Consider the following 27,474-nt stretch of genomic DNA (forward strand, 5'->3'; position numbering starts at 1 on the left):
TCTTCGCTCTTAGCGATACACTGTAACACTGCCTCCAGCTCTTCCCTCTTAGTGATACACTATAACACTGCCTCCAGCTGTTTGCGCTTAGTGATACACTATAACACTGCCTCCAGCTCTTCCCTCTTAGTGATACACTATAACACTGCCTCCAGCTCTTCCCTCTTAGTGATACACTATAACACTGCTACCAGTTCTTCGCTCTTAGTAATATACAATAACACTGCCTCCAGCTTTTCACTCTTAGTGATGCACTATAACACTGATTCCAGCTGTTCGCTCTTAGTGATATATTATAACAATGCCTCCAGCTCTTCCCTCTTAGTGATACACTGTAACACTGCCTCCAGCTCTAAGCTCTTAGTGATACACTATAACACTGCCTCCAGCTCTTAGTAATACACTATAACACAGCCTCCAGCTCATAGTAATACACTATAACACTGCTTCCAGCTCTTCGCTCTTATTGATACACTATAACACTGCCTCCAGCTCTACGCTCTTATTGATACACTATAACACTGCCTCCAGCTCTTCCCTCTTAGTGATACACAATAGCACTGCCTCCAGCTGTTCGCTCTTAGTGATACACTATAACACTACCTCCAGCTCTACGCTCTTAGTGATACACTATAACACTGCTTCTAGCTGTTCACTCTTAGTGATACACTGTAAAACTGCCTCCAGCTCTTCGCTCTTAGTGATAAACTATAACACCGCCTCCAGCTGTTCGCTCTTATTGATACACTACAACACTGCCTCCAGCTCTTCGCTCTTAGTGATACACTGTAACACTGCCTCCAGCTCTTCCCACTTAGTGATACACTATAACACTGCCTCCAGCTCTTCCCTCTTAGTGATACACTATAACACTGCCTCCAGCTCTTCCCTCTTAGTGATACACTATAACACTGCCTCCAGCTCTTCCCTCTTAGTGATACACTATAACACTGCCTCCAGCTCTTCCCTCTTACTGATACACTATAACACTGCCTCCAGCTCTTCCCTCTTAGTGATACACTATAACACTGCCTCCAGCTCTTCGCTCTTAGTGATACACTATAACACTGCCTCCAGCTCTTCCCTCTTAGTGGTACACTATAACACTGGCTCCAGCTCTTCGCTCTTAGTGATACACTATAACACTGCCTCCAGCTCTTCCCTCTTAGTGATACACTATAACACTGCCTCTAGCTCTTAGTGATACACTATAACACTGCCTCCAGCTCTTCCCTCTTAGTGATACACTATAACACTGCCTCCAGCTGTTCGCTATTAGTGATACACTATAACACTGCCTCCAGCTCTTCGCTCTTATTGATACACTATAACACTGCCTCCAGCTGTTCGCTCTTAGTGATACACTATAACACTGCCTCCAGCTCTTCCCTCTTAGTGATACACTATAACACTGCCTCCAGCTCTTCGCTCTTAGTGATACACTATAACACTACCTCCAGCTGTTCTCTCTTAGTGATACACTATAACACTGCCTCCAGCTGTTCGCTATTAGTGATACACTATAACACTGCCTCCGCTCTACGCTCTTATTGATACACTATAACACTGCCTCCAGCTCTACGCTCTTATTGATACACTACAACACTGCCTCCAGCTCTTCACTCTTAGTGATACACTACAACACTGCCTCCAGCTCTTCGCTCTTAGTGATACACTACAACACTGCCTCCAGCTCTTCGCTCTTAGTGATACACTACAACACTGCCTCCAGCTCTTCGCTCTTAGTGATACACTACAACACTGCCTCCAGCTCTACGCTCTTAGTGATACACTGTAACACTGCCTCCAGCTCTTCGCTCGTAGTGATACACTGTAACACTGCCTCGAGCTCTTCGCTCTTAGTGATACACTATAACACTGCCTCCAGCTCTTCGCTCTTAGTGATACACTATAACACTGCCTCCAGCTCTTCGCTCGTAGTGATACACTGTAACACTGCCTCCAGCTCTTCGCTTTTAGTGATACACTGTAACACTGCCTCCAGCTCTTCCCTCTTAGTGATACACTGTAACACTGCCTCCAGCTCTTCCCTCTTAGTGATACACTATAACACTGCCTCCAGCTCTTCCCTCTTAGTGATACACTATAACACTGCCTCCAGCTCTTCCCTGTTAGTGATACACTATAACACTGCCTCCAGCTCTTCCCTCTTACTGATACACTATAACACTGCCTCCAGCTCTTCCCTCTTAGTGATACACTATAACACTGCCTCCAGCTCTTCGCTCTTAGTGATACACTATAACACTGCCTCCAGCTCTTCCCTCTTAGTGGTACACTATAACACTGGCTCCAGCTCTTCGCTCTTAGTGATACACTATAACACTGCCTCCAGCTCTTCACTCCTAGTGATACACTATAACACTGCCTCCTGCTCTTCCCTCTTAGTGATACACTATAACACTGCCTCTAGCTCTTAGTGATACACTATAACACTGCCTCCAGCTGTTTGCTCTTAGTGATACACTATAACACTGCCTCCAGCTCTACGCTCTTACTGATACACTATAACACTGCCTCCAGCTGTTCGCTATTAGTGATACACTATAACACTGCCTCCAGCTCTACGCTCTTATTGATACACTATAACACTGCCTCCAGCTCTTCGCTCGTAGTGATACACTATAACACTGCTTCTAGCTGTTCACTCTTATACCCCTTTTACACCAGAGCAAAAACCTGGGTTTTTGCTGGGTCTACCCAGGTCGCAGCTCAGTGTAAATGGGTCCCTGAAAAATAACCTGGGTCAAGTGACCCTGCAATCCAACCCAGGTAGCTATCAGGGTTGGACCCAGGATGGACCCGGGAAATGGGGCAGTGTAAACGGTGCAACCCGGGTTATCTGCCCTGGGTCATGCCTAAAATGAGCTGATTGGTGGCTGTGGAGCAGTCACCTATCACTTTTAATGACCTCACAGGTTTAGCAGGGCAGACCTGAGTTCAGTGTGAACAGGGCTGACCTGGGAGTAACCCAGATGAAAGGTGCAGTGTAAATGGGTTTGACCTGGGTCTGACCAGGGTTGGAACCATGTCCAAAAACCCAGGTCGGACCTGGGTTTTTGGTGGAAAAGAGGTATTAGTGATACACTGTAACAATGCCTCCAGCTGTTTGCTCTTAGTGATACACTATAACACTGCTTCCAGCTCTTTCCTCTTAGTGATACACTATAACACTGCCTCTAGCTCTTCGCTCTTAGTGATACACTATAACACTGCCTCGAGCTCTTCGCTCTAAGTGATGCACTATAACACTGCCTCCAGCTCTTCGCTCTTAGTGATACACTATAACACTGCCTCCAGCTCTTCGCTCTTAGTGATACACTGTAACACTGCCTCCAGCTCTTCGCTCGTAGTGATAGACTATAACACTGCCTCCAGCTCTTCCCTCTTAGTGATACACTATAACACTGCCTCCAGCTCTTCGCTCTTAGTGATACACTATAACACTGCCTCCAGCTCTTCGCTCGTAGTGATACACTATAACACTGCCTCCAGCTCTTCCTTCTTAGTGATACACTATAACACTGCCACCAGCTCTTCCCTCTTAGTGATACACTATAACACTGCCTCCAGCTCTTCCCTCTTAGTGATACACTATAACACTGCCTCCAGCTCTTCCCACTTACTGATACACTATAACACTGCCTCCAGCTCTTTCCTCTTAGTGATACACTATAACACTGCCTCCAGCTCTTCGCTCTTAGTGATACACTATAACACTGCCTCCAGCTCTTCCCTCTTAGTGATACACTATAACACTGCCTCCAGCTCTTCCCTCTTAGTGATAGACTATAACACTGCCTCCAGCTCTTCCCTCTTAGTGATAGACTATAACACTGCCTCTAGCTCTTCCCTCTTATTGATAGACTATAACACTTCCTCCAGCTCTTCCCTCTTAGTGATACACTATAACATTGCCTCCAGCTCTTCCCTCTTAGTGATACACTATAACACTGCCTCCAGCTGTTCGCTCTTAGTGATACACTATAACACTGCCTCCAGCTCTTCCCTCTTAGTGAGACACTATAACACTGCTTCCAGCTCTTCCCTCTTAGTGATACACTATAACACTGCCTCCAGCTCTTCGCTCTTAGTGATACACTATAACACTGCCTCCAGCTCTTCGCTCTTAGTGATACACTATAACACTGCCTCCAGCTCTTCGCTCTTAGTGATACACTATAACACTGCCTCCAGCTCTTCCCTCTTACTGATACACTATAACACTGCCTCCAGCTCTTTCCTCTTAGTGATACACTATAACACTGCCTCCAGCTCTTCGCTCTTAGTGATACACTATAACACTGCCTCCAGCTCTTTGCACGTAGTGATACACTATAAAACTGCCTCCAGCTCTTCCCTCTTAGTGATACACTATAACACTGCCTCCGGCTCTTCCCTCTTAGTGATACACTATAACAAAGCCTCCGGCTCTTCCCTCTTACTGATACACTATAACAATGCCTCCGGCTCTTTCCTCTTAGTGATACACTATAACACTGCCTCCAGCTTCTCCCACTTAGTGATACACTATAACACTGCCACCAGCTCTTCCCTCTTAGTGATACACTATAACACTGCCTCCAGCTCTTCGCTCTTAGTGATACACTATAACACTGCCTCCAGCTCTTCCCTCTTAGTGATACACTATAACACTGCGTCTAGCTCTTAGTGATACACTATAACACTGCCTCCAGCTCTTCGCTCTTAGTGATACACTATAACACTGCCTCCAGCTCTTCCCTCTTAGTGATACACTATAACACTGCATCCAGCTCTTTCCTCTTAGTGATACACTATAACACTGCCTCCAGCTCTTCGCTCTTAGTGATACACTATAACACTGCCTCCAGCTCTTCCCTCTTAGTGATACACTATAACACTGCGTCTAGCTCTTAGTGATACACTATAACACTGCCTCCAGCTCCTCGCTCTTAGTGATACACTATAACACTGCCTTCAGCTCTTCCCTCTTAGTGATACACTATAACACTGCATCCAGCTCTTTCCTCTTAGTGATACACTATAACACTGCCTCCAGCTCTTCGCTCTTAGTGATACACTATAACACTGCCTCCAGCTCTTCCCTCTTAGTGGTACACTATAACACTGGCTACAGCTCTTCGCTCTTAGTGATACACTATAACACTGCCTCCTGCTCTTCCCTCTTAGTGATACACTATAACACAGCCTCTAGCTCTTAGTGATACACTATAACACTGCCTCCAGCTGTTTGCTCTTAGTGATACACTATAACACTGCCTCCAGCTCTACGCTCTTAGTGATACACTATAACACTGCCTCCAGCTGTTCGCTATTAGTGATACACTATAACACTGCCTCCAGCTCTACGCTCTTATTGATACACTATAACACTGCCTCCAGCTGTTCGCTCTTAGTGATACACTATAACACTGCCTCCAGCTCTTCCCTCTTAGTGATACACTATAACACTGCCTCCAGCTCTTCGCTCTTAGTGATACACTATAACACTACCTCCAGCTGTTCACTCTTAGTGATACACTATAAAACTGCCTCCAGCTATTCGCTCTTACTGATACACTATAACACTGCCTCCAGCTCTACGCTCTTAGTGATACACTATAACACTGCTTCTAGCTGTTCACTCTTATACCCCTTTTACACCAGAGCAAAAACCTGGGTTTTTGCTGGGTCTACCCAGGTCGCAGCTCAGTGTAAATGGGTCCCTGAAAAATAACCTGGGTCAAGTGACCCTGCAATCCAACCCAGGTAGCTACCAGGGTTGGACCCAGGATGGACCCGGGTAATGGGGCAGTGTAAACGGTGCAACCCGGGTTATCTGACCTGGGTCATGCCTAAAATGAGCTGATTGGTGTCTGTGGAGCAGTCACCTCCCACTTTTAATGACCTCACAGGTTTAGCAGGGCAGACCTGAGTTCAGTGTGAACAGGGCTGACCTGGGAGTAACCCAGATGAAAGGTGCAGTGTAAATGGGTCTGACCTGGGTCTGACCAGGGTTGGAACCATGTCCAAAAACCCAGGTCGGACCAGGGTTTTTGGTGGAAAAGAGGTATTAGTGATACACTGTAACAATGCCTCCAGCTGTTTGCTCTTAGTGATACACTATAACACTGCTTCCAGCTCTTTCCTCTTAGTGATACACTATAACACTGCCTCTAGCTCTTCGCTCTTAGTGATACACTATAACTGCCTCCAGCTGTTTGCTCTTAGTGATACACTAAAACACTGCCTCTAACTCTTCGCTCTTAGTGATACACTATAACACTGCTTCCAGCTCTTTCCTCTTAGAGATACACTACAACACTGCCTCCAGCTCTTCTCTCTTAGTGATACACTACAACACTGCCTCCAGCTCTATGCTCTTATTGATACACTATAACACTGCCTCCAGCTGTTCACTCTTATGGATACACTATAACACTGCCTCCAGCTGTTCGCTCTTAGTGATACACTATAACACTGCCTCCAGCTCTATGCTCTTAGTGATACACTATAACACTGCCTCCAGCTGTTTGCGCTTAGTGATACACTATAACACTGCCTCCAGCTCTTCCCTCTTAGTGATACACTATAACACTGCCTCCAGCTGTTCGCTCTTAGTGATACACTATAACACTGCCTCCAGCTCTTCGCTCGTAGTGATACACTGTAATACTGCCTCCAGCTCTTCGCTCTTAGTGATACACTATAACACTGCCTCCAGCTCTTCGCTCTTAGTGATACACTATAACACTGCCTCCAGCTCTTCGCTCGTAGTGATACACTATAACACTGCCTCCAGCTCTTCGCTCTTAGTGATACACTATAACACTGCCTCCAGCTCTTCGCTCTTAGTGATACACTATAACACTGCCTCCAGCTCTTCGCTCTTAGTGATACACTATAACACTGCCTCCAGCTGTTCGCTCGTAGTGATACACTATAACACTGCCTCCAGCTCTTCGCTCTTAGTGATACACTATAACACTGCCTCCAGCTCTTCGCTCTTAGTGATACACTGTAACACTGCCTCCAGCTCTTCGCTCGTAGAGATAGACTATAACACTGCCTCCAGCTCATCCCTCTTAGTGATACACTATAACACTGCCTCCAGCTCTTCGCTCTTAGTGATACACTATAACACTGCCTCCAGCTCTTCGCTCGTAGTGATACACTATAACACTGCCTCCAGCTCTTCCCTCTTAGTGATACACTATAACACTGCCACCAGCTCTTCCCTCTTAGTGATACACTATAACACTGCCTCCAGCTCTTCCCTCTTAGTGATACACTATAACACTGCCTCCAGCTCTTCCCTCTTACTGATACACTATAACACTGCCTCCAGCTCTTTCCTCTTAGGGATACACTATAATACTGCCTCCAGCTCTTCGCTCGTAGTGATACACTATAACACTGCCTCCAGCTCTTCCCTCTTAGTGATACACTATAACACTGCCTCCAGCTCTTCCCTCTTAGTGATACACTATAACACTGCCTCCAGCTCTTCCCTCTTAGTGATAGACTATAACACTGCCTCCAGCTCTTCCCTCTTAGTGATAGACTATAACACTGCCTCCAGCTCTTCCCTCTTAGTGATACACTATAACATTGCCTCCAGCTCTTCCCTCTTAGTGATACACTATAACACTGCCTCCAGCTGTTCGCTCTTAGTGATACACTATAACACTGCCTCCAGCTCTTCCCTCTTAGTGAGACACTATAACACTGCTTCCAGCTCTTTCCTCTTAGTGATACACTATAACACTGCCTCCAGCTCTTCGCTCTTAGTGATACACTATAACACTGCCTCCAGCTCTTCGCTCTTAGTGATACACTATAACACTGCCTCCAGCTCTGCGCTCTTAGTGATACACTATAACACTGCCTCCAGCTCTATCCTCTTATTGATACACTATAACACTGCCTCCAGCTGTTCTCTCTTATGGATACACTTTAACACTGCCTCCAGCTCTTCGCTCTTAGTGATACACTATAACACTGCCTCCAGCTCTACGCTCTTAGTGATACACTATAACACTGCCTCCAACTGTTCGCTCTTAGTGATACACTATAACACTGCCTCCAGCTCTTCCCTCTTAGTGATACACTATAACACTGCCTCCAGCTGTTCGCTCTTAGTGATATACTATAACACTGCCTCCAGCTCTTCGCTCGTAGTGATACACTATAACACTGCCTCCAGCTGTTCGCTCTTAGTGATACACTATAACACTGCCTCCAGCTCTTCGCTCTTAGTGATACACTATAACACTGCCTCCAGCTCTTCGCTCGTAGTGATACACTATAACACTGCCTCCGCCTCTTCCCTCTTAGTGATACACTATAACACAGCCTCCAGCTCTTCCCTCTTAGTGATACACTATAACACTGCCTCCGGCTCTTCCCTCTTAGTGATACACTATAACACTGCCTCCGGCTCTTCCCTCTTACTGATACACTATAACAATGCCTCCGGCTCTTTCCTCTTAGTGATACACTAAAACACAGCCTCCAGCTTCTCCCACTTAGTGATACACTATAACACTGCCACCAGCTCTTCCCTCTTAGTGATACACTATAACACTGCCTCCAGCTCTTCGCTCTTAGTGATACACTATAACACTGCCTCCAGCTCTTCACTCTTAGTGATACACTATAACACTGCGTCTAGCTCTTCGCTCTTAGTGATACAATATAACACTGCCTCCAGCTCTTCCCTCTTAGTGATACACTATAACACTGCCTACAGCGCTTCACTCTTAGTGATACACTATAACACTGCCTCCTGCTCTTCCCTCTTAGTGATACACTATAACACTGCCTCTAGCTCTTAGTGATACACTCTAACACTGCCTCCAGCTGTTTGCTCTTAGTGATACACTATAACACTGCCTCCAGCTGTACGCTCTTAGTGATACACTATAACACTGCCTCCAGTTGTTCGCTATTAGTGATACACTATAACACTGCCTCCAGCTCTACACTCTTATTGATACACTACAACACTGCCTCCAGCTCTACGCTCTTATTGATACACTACAACACTGCCTCCAGCTCTTCACTCTTAGTGATACACTACAACACTGCCTCCAGCTCTTCTCTCTTAGTGATACACTACAACACTGCCTCCAGCTCTTCGCTCTTAGTGATACACTACAACACTGCCTCCAGCTCTTCGCTCTTAGTGATACACTACAACACTGCCTCCAGCTCTTCGCTCTTAGTGATACACTACTACACTGCCTCCAGCTCTTCGCTCTTAGTGATACACTACAACACTGCCTCCAGCTCTACGCTCTTAGTGATACACTATAACACTGCCTCCAGCTCTTCGCTCGTAGTGATACACTATAACACTGCCTCCAGCTCTTCGCTCTTAGTGATACACTATAACACTGCCTCCAGCTCTTCGCTCTTAGTGATACACTATAACACTGCCTCCAGCTCTTCGCTCGTAGTGATACACTATAACACTGCCTCCAGCTCTTCGCTCTTAGTGATACACTATAACACTGCCTCCAGCTCTTCGCTCTTAGAGATACACTGTAACACTGCCTCCAGCTCTTCGCTCATAGAGATACACTGTAACACTGCCTCCAGCTCTTCGCTCGTAGTGATACACTATAACACTGCCTCCAGCTCTTCCCTCTTAGTGATACACTATAACACTGCATCCAGCTCTTCGCTCTTACTGATACACTATAACACTGCCTCCAGCTCTTCCCTCTTAGTGATACACTATAACACTGCCTCCAGCTCTTCGCTCTTAGTGATACACTATAACACTGCCTCCAGCTCTTCCCTCTTAGTGGTACACTATAACACTGGCTCCAGCTCTTCGCTCTTAGTGATACACTATAACACTGCCTCCAGCTCTTCCCTCCTAGTGATACACTATAACACTGCCTCCTGCTCTTCCCTCTTAGTGATACACTATAACACTGCCTCTAGCTCTTAGTGATACACTATAACACTGCCTCCAGCTGTTTGCTCTTAGTGATACACGATAACACTGCCTCCAGCTCTATGCTCTTAGTGATACACTATAACACTGCCTCCAGCTCTTGGCTATTAGTGATATACTATAACACTGCCTCCAGCTCTACGCTCTTATTGATACACTATAACACTGCCTCCAGCTGTTCGCTCTTAGTGATACACTATAACACTGACTCCAGCTCTTCGCTCTTAGTGATACACTATAACACTGCCTCCAGCTCTTCGCTCTTAGTGACACACTATAACACTGCCTCCAGCTCTTCGCTCGTAGTGATAGACTGTAACACTGCCTCCAGCTCTTCCCTCTTAGTGATACACTGTAACACTGCCTCCAGCTCTTCCCTCTTAGTGATACACTATAACACTGCCTCCAGCTCTTCCCTCTTAGTGATACACTATAACACTGCCTCCAGCTCTTCCCTCTTACTGATACACTATAACACTGCCTCCAGCTCTTCCCTCTTAGTGATACACTATAACACTGCCTTCAGCTCTTCGCTCTTAGTGATACACTATAACACTGCCTCCAGCTCTTCCCTCTTAGTGGTACACTATAACACTGGCTCCAGCTCTTCGCTCTTAGTGATACACTATAACACTGCCTCCAGCTCTTCCCTACTAGTGATACACTATAACACTGCCTCCTGCTCTTCCCTCTTAGTAATACACTATAACACTGCCTCTAGCTCTTAGTGATACACTATAACACTGCCTCCAGCTGTTTGCTCTTAGTGATACACGATAACACTGCCTCCAGCTCTACGCTCTTAGTGATACACTATAACACTGCCTCCAGCTCTTGGCTATTAGTGATACACTATAACACTGCCTCCAGCTCTACGCTCTTATTGATACACTATAACACTGCCTCCAGCTGTTCGCTCTTAGTGATACACTATAACACTGCCTCCAGCTCTTCCCACTTAGTGATACACTATAACACTGCCTCCAGCTCTTCGCTCTTAGTGATACATTATAACACTACCTCCAGCTGTTCTCTCTTAGTGATACACTATAACACTGCCTCCAGCTGTTCGCCCTTACTGATACACTATAACACTGCCTCCTGCTCTACGCTCTTAGTGATACACTATAACACTGCTTCTAGCTGTTCACTCTTATACCCCTTTTACACCAGAGCAAAAACCTGGGTTTTTGCTGGGTCTACCCAGGTTTAGCAGGGCAGACCTGAGTTCAGTGTGAACAGGGCTGACCTGGGAGTAACCCAGATGAAAGGTGCAGTGTAAATGAGTTTGACCTGGGTCTGACCAGGGTTGGAACCATGTCCAAAAACCCAGGTCGGACCTGGGTTTTTGGTGGAAAAGAGGTATTAGTGATACACTGTAACAATGCCTCCAGCTGTTTGCTCTTAGTGATACACTATAACACTGCTTCCAGCTCTTTCCTCTTAGTGATACACTATAACACTGCCTCTAGCTCTTCGCTCTTAGTGATACACTATAACACTGCCTCGAGCTCTTCCCTCTTAGTGATACACTATAACATTGCCTCCAGCTCTTCCCTCTTAGTGATACACTATAACACTGCCTCCAGCTGTTCGCTCTTAGTGATACACTATAACACTGCCTCCAGCTCTTCCCTCTTAGTGAGACACTATAACACTGCTTCCAGCTCTTTCCTCTTAGTGATACACTATAACACTGCCTCCAGCTCTTCGCTCTTAGTGATACACTATTACACTGCCTCCAGCTCTTCGCTCTTAGTGATACACTATAACACTGCCTCCAGCTCTGCGCTCTTAGTGATACACTATAACACTGCCTCCAGCTCTTCGCTCTTAGTGATACACTATAACACTGCCTCCAGCTCTTCGCTCTTAGTGATACACTATAACACTGCCTCCAGCTCTGCGCTCTTAGTGATACACTATAACACTGCCTCCAGCTCTATGCTCTTATTGATACACTATAACACTGCCTCCAGCTGTTCTCTCTTATGGATACACTATAACACTGCCTCCAGCTGTTCGCTCTTAGTGATACACTATAACACTGCCTCCAGCTCTACGCTCTTAGTGATACACTATAACACTGCCTCCAGCTGTTCGCTCTTAGTGATACACTATAACACTGCCTCCAGCTCTTCCCTCTTAGTGATACACTATAACACTGCCTCCAGCTGTTCGCTCTTAGTGATACACTATAACACTGCCTCCAGCTCTTCGCTCGTAGTGATAGACTATAACACTGCTTCCAGCTCTTCGCTCTTAGTGATACACTATAACACTGCCTCCAGCTCTTCGCTCTTAGTGATACACTATAACACTGCCTCCAGCTCTTCGCTCGTAGTGATACACTATAACACTGCCTCCAGCTCTTCGCTCTTAGTGATACACTATAACACTGCCTCCAGCTCTTCGCTCTTAGTGATACACTATAACACTGCCTCCAGCTCTTTGCTCGTAGTGATACACTATAACACTGCCTCCAGCTCTTCCCTCTTAGTGATACACTATATCACAGCCTCCAGCTCTTCCCTCTTAGTGATACACTATAACACTGCCTCCGGCTCTTCCCTCTTAGTGATACACTATAACACTGCCTCCGGCTCTTCCCTCTTACCGATACACTATAACAATGCCTCCGGCTCTTTCCTGCCTCCAGCTCTACGCTCTTATTGATACACTACAACACTGCCTCCAGCTCTTCGCTCTTAGTGATACACCACAACACTGCCTCCAGCTCTTCGCTTTTAGTGATACACTACAACACTGCCTCCAGCTCTTCGCTCTTAGTGATACACTACAACACTGCCTCCAGTTCTACGCTCTTAGTGATACACTATAACACTGCCTCCAGCTCTTCGATCGTAGTGATACACTATAACACTGCCTCGAGCTCTTCGCTCTTAGTGATACACTATAACACTGCCTCCAGCTCTTCGCTCTTAGTGATACACTATAACACTGCCTCCAGCTCTTCGCTCGTAGTGATACACTATAACACTGCCTCCAGCTCTTCGCTCTTAGTGATACACTATAACACTGCCTCCAGCTCTTCGCTCTTAGAGATACACTGTAACACTGCCTCCAGCTCTTCGCTCGTAACGATAGACTATAACACTGCCTCCAGCTCTTCCCTCTTAGTGATACACTATAACACTGCCTCCAGCTCTTCCCTCTTAGTGATACACTATAACACTGCCTCCAGCTCTTCCCTCTTAGTGATACACTATAACACTGCATCCAGCTCTTCCCTCTTAGTGATACACTATAACACTGCCTCCAGCTCTTCCCTCTTACTGATACACTATAACACTGCCTCCAGCTCTTCCCTCTTAGTGATACACTATAACACTGCCTCCAGCTCTTCCCTCTTAGTGGTACACTATAACACTGGCTCCAGCTCTTCGCTCTTAGTGATACACTATAACACTGCCTCCAGCTCTTCCCTCCTAGTGATACACTATAACACTGCCTCCTGCTCTTCCCTCTTAGTGATACACAATAACACTGCCTCTAGCTCTTAGTGATACACTATAACACAGCCTCCAGCTGTTTGCTCTTAGTGATACACGATAACACTGCCTCCAGCTCTACGCTCTTAGTGATACACTATAACACTGCCTCCAGCTCTTCCCTCTTAGTGATAGACTATAACACTGCCACCAGCTCTACGCTCATAATGATAGACTATAACACTGCCTCCAGCTGTTTGCTCTTAGTGATACACTATAGCACTGACTCCAGCTCTTCGCTCTTATTGATACACTATAACACTGCCTCCAGCTCTTCCCTCTTAGTGATACACTATAACACAGCCTCCAGCTCTACGCTCTTAGTGATAGACGATAACACTGCCTCCAGCTCCTCGCTCTTTGTAATACACTATAACACTGCCTCCAGCTCTTCCCTCTTAGTGATACACTATAACACTGCCTCCAGCTATTCGCTCTTAGTGATACACTATAACACTGCCTCCAGCTCTTCCCTCTTAGTGATACACTATAACACTGCCTCCATCTCTTCCCTCTTAGTGATACACTATAACACTGCCTCCAGCTCTTCGCACTTAGTGATACACTATAACACTGCCTCCAGCTGTTCCGTCTTAGTGATACACTACAACACTGCCTCTAGCTCTTCGCTCTTAGTGATACACTACAACACTGCCTCCAGCTCTTCCCTCTTAGTGATACACTACAACACTGCATCCAGCTGTTTGCTCTTAGTGATACACTATAACACTGCCTCCAGCTGTTTGCTCTTAGTGATATACTATAACAATGCCTCTAGCTCTTCGCTCTTAGTGATACACAATAACACTGCCTCCAGCTGTTTGCGCTTAGCGATACACTATAACACTGCCTCCAGCTCTTCCCTCTTAGTGACACACTATAACACTGCCTCCAGCTGTTCACTCTTAGAGATACACTATAACACTGCCTCCAGCTCTTCCCTCTTAGTGACACACTATAACACTGCCTCCAGCTCTTCCCTCTTAGTGATACACTATAACACTCCCTCCAGCTCTTAGTAATACACTATAACACTGCTTCCAGCTCTTTGCTCTTATTGATACACTATAACACTGCCTCCAGCTCCACGCTCTTATTGATACACTATAACACTGCCTCCTGCTCTACGCTCTTATTGATACACTATAACACTGCCTTCAGCTGTTCCCTCTTAGTGATACAGTATAACACTGACTCCAGCTCTACGCTCTTAGTGATACACTATAACACTGCCTCCAGCTCTTCCCTCTTAGTGATACACTATAACACTGCCTCCAGCGACACGCTCTTAGTGATACACTATAACACTGCCTCCAGCTGTTCGCTCTTAGTGATACACTATAACACTGACTCCAGCTCTTCCCTCTTAGTGATAGACTATAACACTGCCTCCAGCTCTACGCTCTTAGTGATACACTATAACACTGCCTCCAGCTCTACGCTCTTAGTGATACACTATAACACTGCCTCCAGCTCTTCCCTCTTAGTGATACACTATAACACAGCCTCCAGCTCTACGCTCTTAGTGATAGACGATAACACTGCCTCCAGCTCCTCGCTCTTTGTAATACACTATAACACTGCCTCCAGCTCTTCCCTCTTAGTGATACACTATAACACTGCCTCCAGCTATTCGCTCTTAGTGATACACTATAACACTGCCTCCAGCTCTTCCCTCTTAGTGATACACTATAACACTGCCTCCATCTCTTCCCTCTTAGTGATACACTATAACACTGCCTCCAGCTCTTCGCACTTAGTGATACACTATAACACTGCCTCCAGCTGTTCCGTCTTAGTGATACACTACAACACTGCCTCTAGCTCTTCGCTCTTAGTGATACACTACAACACTGCCTCCAGCTCTTCCCTCTTAGTGATACACTACAACACTGCATCCAGCTGTTTGCTCTTAGTGATACACTATAACACTGCCTCCAGCTGTTTGCTCTTAGTGATATACTATAACAATGCCTCTAGCTCTTCGCTCTTAGTGATACACAATAACACTGCCTCCAGCTGTTTGCGCTTAGCGATACACTATAACACTGCCTCCAGCTCTTCCCTCTTAGTGACACACTATAACACTGCCTCCAGCTGTTCACTCTTAGAGATACACTATAACACTGCCTCCAGCTCTTCCCTCTTAGTGACACACTATAACACTGCCTCCAGCTCTTCCCTCTTAGTGATACACTATAACACTGCCTCCAGCTCTTCCCTCTTAGTGATACACTATAACACTCCCTCCAGCTCTTAGTAATACACTATAACACTGCTTCCAGCTCTTTGCTCTTATTGATACACTATAACACTGCCTCCAGCTCCACGCTCTTATTGATACACTATAACACTGCCTCCTGCTCTACGCTCTTATTGATACACTATAACACTGCCTTCAGCTGTTCCCTCTTAGTGATACAGTATAACACTGACTCCAGCTCTACGCTCTTAGTGATACACTATAACACTGCCTCCAGCTCTTCCCTCTTAGTGATACACTATAACACTGCCTCCAGCGACACGCTCTTAGTGATACACTATAACACTGCCTCCAGCTGTTCGCTCTTAGTGATACACTATAACACTGACTCCAGCTCTTCCCTCTTAGTGATAGACTATAACACTGCCTCCAGCTCTACGCTCTTAGTGATACACTATAACACTGCCTCCAGCTCTACGCTCTTAGTGATACACTATAACATTGCCTCCAGTGCTACGCTCTTAGTGAAACACTATAACACTGCCTCCAGCTCTTCCCGCTTAGTGATAGACTATAATACTGCCTCCAGCTCTACGCTCTTAGTGATAGACTATAACACTGCCTCCAGCTCCTTGCTCTTAGTAATACACTATAACACTGCCTCCAGCTCTTTGCTCTTAGTGATACACTATAACACTGTCTCCAGCTGTTCACTCTTAGTGATACACTATAACACTGCCTCCAGCTCTTCCCTCTTAATGATACACTATAACACTGTCTCCAGCTGTTAACTCTTAGTGATACACTATAACACTGCCTCCAGCTCTTCCCTCTTAGTGATACACTATAACACTGCCTCCAGCTCTTAGTAATACACTATAACACTGCTTCCAGCTCTTTGCTCTTATTGATACACTATAACACTGCCTCCAGCTCTACGCTCTTATTAATACACTATAACACTGCCTCCTGCTCTACGCTCTTATTGATACACTATAACACTGCCTTCAGCTGTTCCCTCTTAGTGATACACTATTACACTGACTCCAGCTCTTCGCTCTTAGTGATACACTATAACACTGCCTCCAGCTCTTCCCTCTTAGTGATACACTACTCCAGCGCTATGCTCTTAGTGATACACTATAACACTTCCTCCAGCTCTTCCCTCTTAGTGATACACTACTCCAGCGCTATGCTCTTAGTGATACACTATAACACTTCCTCCAGCGCTACGCTCTTAGTGATACACTATAACACTGCCTCCAGCTGTTCGCTCTTAGTGATACACTATAACACTGACTCCAGCTCTTCCCTCTTAGTGATAGACTATAACACTGCCTCCAGCTCTACGTTCTTAGTGATACACTATAACACTGCCTCCAGCTCTACGCTCTTAGATACACTATAACACTGCCTCCAGTGCTACGCTCTTAGTGAAACACTATAACACTGGCTCCAGCTCTTCGCTCTTAGTGATACACTATAACACTTCCTCCAGCTCTTCCCTACTAGTGATACACTATAACACTGCCTCATGCTCTTCCCTCTTAGTGATACACTATAACACTGCCTCTAGCTCTTAGTGATACACTATAACACTGCCTCCAGCTGTTTGCTCTTAGTGATACACGATAACACTGCCTCCAGCTCTACACTCTTAGTGATACACTATAACACTGCCTCCAGCTCTTGGCTATTAGTGATACACTATAACACTCCCTCCAGCTCTACGCTCTTATTGATACACTATAACACTGCCTCCAGCTGTTCGCTCTTAGTGATACACTATAACACTGCCTCCAGCTCTTCCCACTTAGTGATACACTATAACACTGCCTCCAGCTCTTCGCTCTTAGTGATACATTATAACACTACCTCCAGCTGTTCTCTCTTAGTGATACACTATAACACTGCCTCCAGCTGTTCGCCCTTACTGATACACTATAACACTGCCTCCTGCTCTACGCTCTTAGTGATACACTATAACACTGCTTCTAGCTGTTCACTCTTATACCCCTTTTACACCAGAGCAAAAACCTGGGTTTTTGCTGGGTCTACCCAGGTCGCAACTCAGTGTAAATGGGTCCCTGAAAAATAACCTGGGTCAAGTGACCCTGCAATCCAACCCAGGTAGCTACCAGGGTTGGACCCAGGATGGACCCGGGTAATGGGGCAGTGTAAACAGTGCAACCCGGGTTATCTGACCTGGGTCATGCCTAAAATGAGCTGATTGGTGGCTGTGGAGCAGTCACCTCCCACTTTTAATGACCTCACAGGTTTAGCAGGGCAGACCTGAGTTCAGTGTGAACAGGGCTGACCTGGGAGTAACCCAGATGAAAGGTGCAGTGTAAATGGGTTTGACCTGGGTCTGACCAGGGTTGGAACCATGTCCAAAAACCCAGGTCGGACCTGGGTTTTTGGTGGAAAAGAGGTATTAGTGATACACTGTAACAATGCCTCCAGCTGTTTGCTGTTAGTGATACACTATAACACTGCTTCCAGCTCTTTCCTCTTAGTGATACACTATAACACTGCCTCTAGCTCTTCGCTCTTAGTGATACACTATAACACTGCCTCCAGCTCTTCGCTCTTAGTGATACACTATAACACTGCCTCCAGCTCTTCGCTCTTAGTGATACACTATAACACTGCCTCCAGCTCTTCGCTCGTAGTGATACACTATAACACTGCCTCCAGCTCTTCGCTCTTAGTGATACACTATAACACTGCCTCCAGCTCTTCGCTCTTAGTGATACACTGTAACACTGCCTCCAGCTCTTCGCTCGTAGTGATAGACTATAACACTGCCTCCAGCTCTTCCCTCTTAGTGATACACTATAACACTGCCTCCAGCTCTTCGCTCTTAGTGATACACTATAACACTGCCTCCAGCTCTTCGCTCGTAGTGATACACTATAACACTGACTCCAGCTCTTCCCTCTTAGTGATACACTATAACACTGCCACCAGCTCTTCCCTCTTAGTGATACAATATAACACTGCCTCCAGCTCTTCCCTCTTAGTGATACACTATAACACTGCCTCCAGCTCTTTCCTCTTAGTGATACACTATAACACTGCCTCCAGCTCTTCGCTCTTAGTGATACACTATAACACTGCCTCCAGCTCTTCCCTCTTAGTGATACACTATAACACTGCCTCCAGCTCTTCCCTCTTAGTGATAGACTATAACAATGCCTCCAGCTCTTCCCTCTTAGTGATAGACTATAACACTGCCTCCAGCTCTTCACTCTTAGTGATAGACTATAACACTGCCTCCAGCTCTTCCCTCTTAGTGATACACTATAACATTGCCTCCAGCTCTTCCCTCTTAGTGATACACTATAACACTGCCTCCAGCTCTACGCTCTTAGTTACACTATAACACTGCCTCCAGTGCTACGCTCTTAGTGAAACACTATAACACTGCCTCCAGCTCTTCCCTCTTAGTGATAGACTATAATACTGCCTCCAGCTCTACGCTCTTAGTGATAAACTATAACACTGACTCCAGCTCCTCGCTCTTAGTGATACACTGTAACACTGCCTCCAGCTGTTCACTCTTAGTGATACACTATAACACTGCCTCCAGCTCTTCCCTCTTTGTGATACACTATAACACTGCCTCCAGCTCTTCCCTCTTAGTGATACACTATAACACTGCCTCCAGCTGTTCACTCTTAGTGATACACTATAAGACTGCCTCCAGCTCTTCCCTCTTTGTGATACAGTATAGCACTGACTCCAGCTCTTCGCTCTTAGTGATAGACTATAACACTGCCTCAAACTCCTCTTAGTGATACACTATAGCACTGACTCCAGCTCTTCGCTCTAATTGATACACTATAACACTGCCTCCAGCTCTTCCCTCTTAGTGATACACAATAACACTGCCTCCAGCTCTACCCTCTTAGTGATAAACTATAACACTGCCTCCAGCTCCTCGCTCTTAGTAATACACTATAACACTGCCTCCAGCTCTTCGCTCTTAGTGATATACTATAACACTGCCTCCAGCTGTTCCCTCTTAGTGATACACTACAACACTGCCTCTAGCTCTTCGCTCTTAGTGATAGACTATAACACTGCCTCCAGCTCTACGTTCTTAGTGATACACTATAACACTGCCTCCAGCTTTACGCTCTTAGATACACTATAACACTGCCTCCAGTGCTACGCTCTTAGTGAAACACTATAACACTGGCTCCAGCTCTTCGCTCTTAGTGATACACTATAACACTTCCTCCAGCTCTTCCCTACTAGTGATACACTATAACACTGCCTCATGCTCTTCCCTCTTAGTGATACACTATAACACTGCCTCTAGCTCTTAGTGATACACTATAACACTGCCTCCAGCTGTTTGCTCTTAGTGATACACGATAACACTGCCTCCAGCTCTACACTCTTAGTGATACACTATAACACTGCCTCCAGCTCTTGGCTATTAGTGATACACTATAACACTCCCTCCAGCTCTACGCTCTTATTGATACACTATAACACTGCCTCCAGCTGTTCGCTCTTAGTGATACACTATAACACTGCCTCCAGCTCTTCCCACTTAGTGATACACTATAACACTGCCTCCAGCTCTTCGCTCTTAGTGATACATTATAACACTACCTCCAGCTGTTCTCTCTTAGTGATACACTATAACACTGCCTCCAGCTGTTCGCCCTTACTGATACACTATAACACTGCCTCCTGCTCTACGCTCTTAGTGATACACTATAACACTGCTTCTAGCTGTTCACTCTTATACCCCTTTTACACCAGAGCAAAAACCTGGGTTTTTGCTGGGTCTACCCAGGTCGCAACTCAGTGTAAATGGGTCCCTGAAAAATAACCTGGGTCAAGTGACCCTGCAATCCAACCCAGGTAGCTACCAGGGTTGGACCCAGGATGGACCCGGGTAATGGGGCAGTGTAAACAGTGCAACCCGGGTTATCTGACCTGGGTCATGCCTAAAATGAGCTGATTGGTGGCTGTGGAGCAGTCACCTCCCACTTTTAATGACCTCACAGGTTTAGCAGGGCAGACCTGAGTTCAGTGTGAACAGGGCTGACCTGGGAGTAACCCAGATGAAAGGTGCAGTGTAAATGGGTTTGACCTGGGTCTGACCAGGGTTGGAACCATGTCCAAAAACCCAGGTCGGACCTGGGTTTTTGGTGGAAAAGAGGTATTAGTGATACACTGTAACAATGCCTCCAGCTCTTTCCTCTTAGTGATACACTATAACACTGCCTCTAGCTCTTCGCTCTTAGTGATACACTATAACACTGCCTCCAGCTCTTCGCTCTTAGTGATACACTATAACACTGCCTCCAGCTCTTCGCTCTTAGTGATACACTATAACACTGCCTCCAGCTCTTCGCTCGTAGTGATACACTATAACACTGCCTCCAGCTCTTCGCTCTTAGTGATACACTATAACACTGCCTCCAGCTCTTCGCTCTTAGTGATACACTGTAACACTGCCTCCAGCTCTTCGCTCGTAGTGATAGACTATAACACTGCCTCCAGCTCTTCCCTCTTAGTGATACACTATAACACTGCCTCCAGCTCTTCGCTCTTAGTGATACACTATAACACTGCCTCCAGCTCTTCGCTCGTAGTGATACACTATAACACTGACTCCAGCTCTTCCCTCTTAGTGATACACTATAACACTGCCACCAGCTCTTCCCTCTTAGTGATACAATATAACACTGCCTCCAGCTCTTCCCTCTTAGTGATACACTATAACACTGCCTCCAGCTCTTTCCTCTTAGTGATACACTATAACACTGCCTCCAGCTCTTCGCTCTTAGTGATACACTATAACACTGCCTCCAGCTCTTCCCTCTTAGTGATACACTATAACACTGCCTCCAGCTCTTCCCTCTTAGTGATAGACTATAACAATGCCTCCAGCTCTTCCCTCTTAGTGATAGACTATAACACTGCCTCCAGCTCTTCACTCTTAGTGATAGACTATAACACTGCCTCCAGCTCTTCCCTCTTAGTGATACACTATAACATTGCCTCCAGCTCTTCCCTCTTAGTGATACACTATAACACTGCCTCCAGCTCTACGCTCTTAGTTACACTATAACACTGCCTCCAGTGCTACGCTCTTAGTGAAACACTATAACACTGCCTCCAGCTCTTCCCTCTTAGTGATAGACTATAATACTGCCTCCAGCTCTACGCTCTTAGTGATAAACTATAACACTGACTCCAGCTCCTCGCTCTTAGTGATACACTGTAACACTGCCTCCAGCTGTTCACTCTTAGTGATACACTATAACACTGCCTCCAGCTCTTCCCTCTTTGTGATACACTATAACACTGCCTCCAGCTCTTCCCTCTTAGTGATACACTATAACACTGCCTCCAGCTGTTCACTCTTAGTGATACACTATAAGACTGCCTCCAGCTCTTCCCTCTTTGTGATACAGTATAGCACTGACTCCAGCTCTTCGCTCTTAGTGATAGACTATAACACTGCCTCAAACTCCTCTTAGTGATACACTATAGCACTGACTCCAGCTCTTCGCTCTTATTGATACACTATAACACTGCCTCCAGCTCTTCCCTCTTAGTGATACACAATAACACTGCCTCCAGCTCTACCCTCTTAGTGATAAACTATAACACTGCCTCCAGCTCCTCGCTCTTAGTAATACACTATAACACTGCCTCCAGCTCTTCGCTCTTAGTGATACACTATAACACTGCCTCCAGCTCTTCCCTCTTAGTGATACACTCTAACACTGCCTCCAGCTCTTCGCACTTAGTGATATACTATAACACTGCCTCCAGCTGTTCCCTCTTAGTGATACACTACAACACTGCCTCTAGCTCTTCGCTCTTAGTGATACACTACAACACTGCCTCTAGCTCTTCGCTCTTAGTGATACACTATAACACTGCCTCCAGCTGTTTGCTCTTAGTGATACACTGTAACACTGCCTCTAGCTCATCGCTCTTAGCGATACACTATAACACTGCCTCCAGCTGTTTGCGCTTAGCGATACACTATAACACTGCCTCCAGCTCTTCCCTCTTAGTGACACACTATAACACTGCCTCCAGCTGTTCACTCTTAGTGATACACTATAACACTGCCTCCAGCTCTTCCCTCTTTGTGATACACTATAACACTGCCTCCAGCTCTTCCCTCTTAGTGATACACTATAACACTGCCTCCAGCTGTTCACTCTTAGTGATACACTATAAGACTGCCTCCAGCTCTTCCCTCTTAGTGATACACTATAACACTGCCTCCAGCTCTTAGTAATACACTATAACACTGCCTCCAGCTCTTAGTAATACACTATAACACTGCCTCCAGCTCTTCGCTCTTAGTGATACACTATAACACTGCCTCCAGCTCTTCGCTCGTAGTGATACACTATAACACTGACTCCAGCTCTTCCCTCTTAGTGATACACTATAACACTGCCACCAGCTCTTCCCTCTTAGTGATACAATATAACACTGCCTCCAGCTCTTCCCTCTTAGTGATACACTATAACACTGCCTCCAGCTCTTTCCTCTTAGTGATACACTATAACACTGCCTCCAGCTCTTCGCTCTTAGTGATACACTATAACACTGCCTCCAGCTCTTCCCTCTTAGTGATACACTATAACACTGCCTCCAGCTCTTCCCTCTTAGTGATAGACTATAACAATGCCTCCAGCTCTTCCCTCTTAGTGATAGACTATAACACTGCCTCCAGCTCTTCACTCTTAATGATAGACTATAACACTGCCTCCAGCTCTTCCCTCTTAGTGATACACTATAACATTGCCTCCAGCTCTTCCCTCTTAGTGATACACTATAACACTGCCTCCAGCTCTACGCTCTTAGTTACACTATAACACTGCCTCCAGTGCTACGCTCTTAGTGAAACACTATAACACTGCCTCCAGCTCTTCCCTCTTAGTGATAGACTATAATACTGCCTCCAGCTCTACGCTCTTAGTGATAAACTATAACACTGACTCCAGCTCCTCGCTCTTAGTGATACACTGTAACACTGCCTCCAGCTGTTCACTCTTAGTGATACACTATAACACTGCCTCCAGCTCTTCCCTCTTTGTGATACACTATAACACTGCCTCCAGCTCTTCCCTCTTAGTGATACACTATAACACTGCCTCCAGCTGTTCACTCTTAGTGATACACTATAAGACTGCCTCCAGCTCTTCCCTCTTTGTGATACAGTATAGCACTGACTCCAGCTCTTCGCTCTTAGTGATAGACTATAACACTGCCTCAAACTCCTCTTAGTGATACACTATAGCACTGACTCCAGCTCTTCGCTCTTATTGATACACTATAACACTGCCTCCAGCTCTTCCCTCTTAGTGATACACAATAACACTGCCTCCAGCTCTACCCTCTTAGTGATAAACTATAACACTGCCTCCAGCTCCTCGCTCTTAGTAATACACTATAACACTGCCTCCAGCTCTTCGCTCTTAGTGATACACTATAACACTGCCTCCAGCTCTTCCCTCTTAGTGATACACTCTAACACTGCCTCCAGCTCTTCGCACTTAGTGATATACTATAACACTGCCTCCAGCTGTTCCCTCTTAGTGATACACTACAACACTGCCTCTAGCTCTTCGCTCTTAGTGATACACTACAACACTGCCTCTAGCTCTTCGCTCTTAGTGATACACTATAACACTGCCTCCAGCTGTTTGCTCTTAGTGATACACTGTAACACTGCCTCTAGCTCATCGCTCTTAGCGATACACTATAACACTGCCTCCAGCTGTTTGCGCTTAGCGATACACTATAACACTGCCTCCAGCTCTTCCCTCTTAGTGACACACTATAACACTGCCTCCAGCTGTTCACTCTTAGTGATACACTATAACACTGCCTCCAGCTCTTCCCTCTTTGTGATACACTATAACACTGCCTCCAGCTCTTCCCTCTTAGTGATACACTATAACACTGCCTCCAGCTGTTCACTCTTAGTGATACACTATAAGACTGCCTCCAGCTCTTCCCTCTTAGTGATACACTATAACACTGCCTCCAGCTCTTAGTAATACACTATAACACTGCCTCCAGCTCTTAGTAATACACTATAACACTGCTTCCAGCTATTTGCTCTTATTGACACACTATAACACTGCCTCCTGCTCTACGCTCTTACTGATACACTATAACACTGCCTTCAGCTGTTCACTCTTAGTGATACAGTATAACACTGCCTCCAGCTCTTCGCTCTTAGTGATACACTATAACACTGCCTCCAGCGCTACGCTCTTAGTGATACACTATAACACTGCCTCCAGCGCTACGCTCTTAGTGATACACTATAACACTGCCTCCAGCTGTTTGCTCTTAGTGATACACTATAACACTGCCTCCAGCTCTTCACTCTTAGTGATACAATATTACACTGCCTTCTGCTCTTCTCTCTTAATGATACACTACAACACTGCCTCCAACTCTTCACTCTTAGTGATACACTATAACACTGCCACCAGCTGTTTGCTCGTAGTGATACACCACAACACTGCCTCCAGCTCTTCGCTCTTAGGGATACACTATAACACTGCCTCCAGCTGTTTGCTCTTAGTGATACACTATTACACTGCCTCCAGCTCTTCCCTCTTAGTGATACACTATAACACTGCCTCCAGCTGTTTCCTCTTAGTGATACACTATAACAGTGCTTCCAGCTCTTTCGTCTTAGTGATACACTATAACACTGCCTCCAGCTCTTCGCTCTTAGTGATACACTATAACACTGCCTCCAGCTCTTCGCTCTTAGAGATACACTGTAACACTGCCTCCAGCTCTTCGCTCGTAGAGATACACTGTAACACTGCCTCCAGCTCTTCGCTCGTAGTGATAGACTATAACACTGCCTCCAGCTCTTCCCTCTTAGTGATACACTATAACACTGCCTCCAGCTCTTCCCTCTTAGTGATACACTATAACACTGCCTCCAGCTCTTCCCTCTTAGTGATACACTATAACACTGCATCCAGCTCTTCCCTCTTAGTGATGCACTATAACACTGCCTCCAGCTCTTCCCTCTTACTGATACACTATAACACTGCCTCCAGCTCTTCCCTCTTAGTGATACACTATAACACTGCCTCCAGCTCTTCGCTCTTAGTGATACACTATAACACTGCCTCCAGCTCTTCCCTCCTAGTGATGCACTATAACACTGCCTCCAGCTCTTCCCTCTTACTGATAGACTATAACACTGCCTCCAGCTCTTCCCTCTTAGTGGTACACTATAACACTGGCTCCAGCTCTTCGCTCTTAGTGATACACTATAACACTGCCTCCAGCTCTTCCCTCCTAGTGATACACTATAACACTGCCTCCTGCTCTTCCCTCTTAGTGATACACTATAACACTGCCTCTAGCTCTTAGTGATACACTATAACACTGCCTCCAGCTCTTCGCTCGTAGTGATACACTATAACACTGCCTCCAGCTCTTCGCTCTTAGTGATACACTATAACAGTGCCTCCAGCTCTTCGCTCGTAGAGATACACAGTAACACTGCCTCCAGCTCTTCGCTCGTAGTGATAGACTGTAACACTGCCTCCAGCTCTTCCCTCTTAGTGATACACTATAACACTGCCTCCAGCTCTTCCCTCTTAGTGATACACTATAACACTGCCTCCAGCTCTTCCCTCTTAGTGATACACTATAACACTGCCTCCAGCTCTTCCCTCTTACTGATACACTATAACACTGCCTCCAGCTCTTCCCTCTTAGTGATACACTATAACACTGCCTTCAGCTCTTCGCTCTTAGTGATACACTATAACACTGCCTCCAGCTCTTCCCTCTTAGTGGTACACTAAAACACTGGCTCCAGCTCTTCGCTCTTAGTGATACACTATAACACTGCCTCCAGCTCTTCCCTACTAGTGATACACTATAACACTGCCTCCTGCTCTTCCCTCTTAGTGATACACTATAACACTGCCTCTAGCTCTTAGTGATACACTATAACACTGCCTCCAGCTGTTTGCTCTTAGTGATACACGATAACACTGCCTCCAGCTCTACGCTCTTAGTGATACACTATAACACTACCTCCAGCTCTTGGCTATTAGTGATACACTATAACACTGCCTCCAGCTCTACGCTCTTATTGATACACTATAACACTGCCTCCAGCTGTTCGCTCTTAGTGATACACTATAACACTGCCTCCAGCTCTTCCCTCTTAGTGATACACTATAACACTGCCTCCAGCTCTTCGCTCTTAGTGATACATTATAACACTACCTCCAGCTGTTCTCTCTTAGTGATACACTATAACACTGCCTCCAGCTGTTCACCCTTACTGATACACTATAACACTGCCTCCTGCTCTACGCTCTTAGTGATACACTATAACACTGCTTCTAGCTGTTCACTCTTATACCCCTTTTACACCAGAGCAAAAACCTGGGTTTTTGCTGGGTCTACCCAGGTCGCAACTCAGTGTAAATGGGTCCCTGAGAAATAACCTGGGTCAAGTGACCCTGCAATCCAACCCATGTAGCTACCAGGGTTGGACCCAAGATGGACCCGGGTAATGGGGCAGTGTAAACAGTGCAACCCGGGTTATCTGACCTGGGTCATGCCTAAAATGAGCTGATTGGTGGCTGTGGAGCAGTCACCTCCCACTTTTAATGACCTCACAGGTTTAGCAGGGCAGACCTGAGTTCAGTGTGAACAGGGCTGACCTGGGAGTAACCCAGATGAAAGGTGCAGTGTAAATGAGTTTGACCTGGGTCTGACCAGGGTTGGAACCA

Source organism: Taudactylus pleione, unplaced genomic scaffold (genome assembly GCF_031769625.1).
Source record: "Taudactylus pleione unplaced genomic scaffold, aTauple2 ptg000484l, whole genome shotgun sequence".
Lineage (NCBI taxonomy): Eukaryota > Metazoa > Chordata > Amphibia > Anura > Myobatrachidae > Taudactylus > Taudactylus pleione.